Genomic DNA, 1,769 nt, shown 5'->3' with positions numbered 1-1,769 from the left:
TTCTCTCTGCACAAGTTACATCTGCCCCACCCGCAGTGCACATGGTTTTGTCCATCTAAGAAGGATTTTGTCAGAAAGAATGGACTAGAATAACCCCCTATATTAGGGCACCACACGCAGTATAGAAATGCATGTGCAACATACACAAAACACACACACACACACATAACGGAATGATCGCTTTTGTTTTACAGCTATTTTGTTGAGTTGCATTAAGGTAATAATAACAAAAACTGACCCTAAAAGGGAAAAAAAAAACGAATAATATACACAGAGCTGGCCACGATCATACCCGCAAATGGACATTCATTTATTTGCTGAAAATAATTGAATACGGTCCATAGACTTGAAGGAATAGAGCGTTACCCCAGCTTATGCACCATGGCGGTGTAAGGGATAAAGTGGGACAGTACAGAATTTTCCCATGGCAACCAATCTGTTGATGCTTACAACAGTGTAGTCAGGTGAGCGGTCAGTAAATAACACAGGGAGACTGAAACCTATTATATCGCTATTTGGCGCTCTCTCCTCCCCGCCCGCCGCCCAGTACAGTGAGTAACCCAGCCGAAGGTCGCTCCGCAATGACGTCACCACATCGCGACTCCGTGATCGCGTCACTGGCCGCGTCCTAGTGCAGCTCACTGCTCGGAGCCGCCCCCGCCGGAAGGAGGATCTATCCCGGCCGGCCCCATCATCCGAGGCTCGCTCGACCCTGGCCCACCCTGCACGGAAGGCAAAAATTGCATTGCAGCCCCGCAGCCTCCCCCTCTACTGTCCGGATCCCGCCAAACAGTAAGTGAGATGCAGCAGGGAGGTGGGCTGTTGCAGTCGGTGTGACCCCCCCTTTCACGGGAGAGCACTGGCTGATACAGGTCGGTGCTGCATACTTTAGCTTAAGTGGCACACAGTGCTTAAGTGGCACACAGTGATCCTCTGCAGGAGGCACGGGTAATGCATTTAGGGCAGGTACATATATTTTTTTAATTTTGTCAATGTTTGAGGCACCAACATATATTTAAAACTTCATTACAGCAATGTGCATCTTGGGATCACCCATTGTTGCTATCGAAAGAAGGGGGGGGGGGGGGGGTGCTTTTTCAACATAGCTTGACAGATGTTCCCTACAGCAAGACTGCATGTGCAGCATATACCAGTTGTTCAGTTGTTGTCATAATATAGATTTCATAATCACACTTATTTATTAAGTTTCTTATATAGCGCATATTCCGTGCTTTACAATAGGAGACAGTGATACAACAAACTGGGTATTTACAAACATTCAAAGGTATGAGGGTCGTGCTCGCAAGCTTACAATCTATAGCAGGGGTCAGGAACCTTTTTGACTAAGAGAGCCATGAAAGCAAAATATTTGGAAATTTATTTCAGTGAGAGCCATATAATATATTTTAAAAGTGAATTCAAGTAAATGTCAGTATAAAACGCCTCTGAATTTATTCTTTTAAATAATGTTGTTATACTCACCATTAATGCGAGCAGTATAACACACATAATGCCCCCAGCAGTATACCCCACATAATGCCCCCAGCAGTATACCACACATAATGCCCCCAGCAGTATAACACACACATAATGCCCCCAGCAGTATAATAGAAGTGCACAGAATGCCCCCAGCAGTATACCACACATAATGCCCCCAGCAGTATAACACACATAATGCCTCCAGCAGTATACCCCACATAATGCCCCCAGCAGTATACCACACATAATGCCCCCAGCAGTATAACACACACATAATGCCCCCAGCAGTA

The 1,769-nt window shown here is 45.8% G+C and overlaps 1 protein-coding gene across 3 annotated transcripts in view; it reads left to right on the top strand.

Annotated features, from left to right (window-relative positions):
• The first annotated feature begins 563 nt into the window (after positions 1–563).
• Positions 564–1,769, top strand: part of MAP3K4 (mitogen-activated protein kinase kinase kinase 4) — an 87,334-nt gene continuing 86,128 nt past the window's right edge. For 2 of the 3 annotated variants that reach the window (XM_083176503.1, XM_083176502.1), the window contains exon 1: positions 564–792. The gene's annotated coding sequence lies outside the window, so the exon portion shown is untranslated. The remainder of the gene's footprint in view (positions 793–1,769) is intronic. The other variant, XM_083176504.1, reaches the window with a different exon arrangement.

This window comes from Crinia signifera, chromosome 3, assembly GCF_055691185.1.
Source record: "Crinia signifera chromosome 3, ASM5569118v1, whole genome shotgun sequence".
Taxonomy (NCBI): domain Eukaryota; kingdom Metazoa; phylum Chordata; class Amphibia; order Anura; family Myobatrachidae; genus Crinia; species Crinia signifera.
Note: the sequence above shows the minus strand (reverse complement) of the source record. Positions and strands in the feature narration are given on the sequence as shown.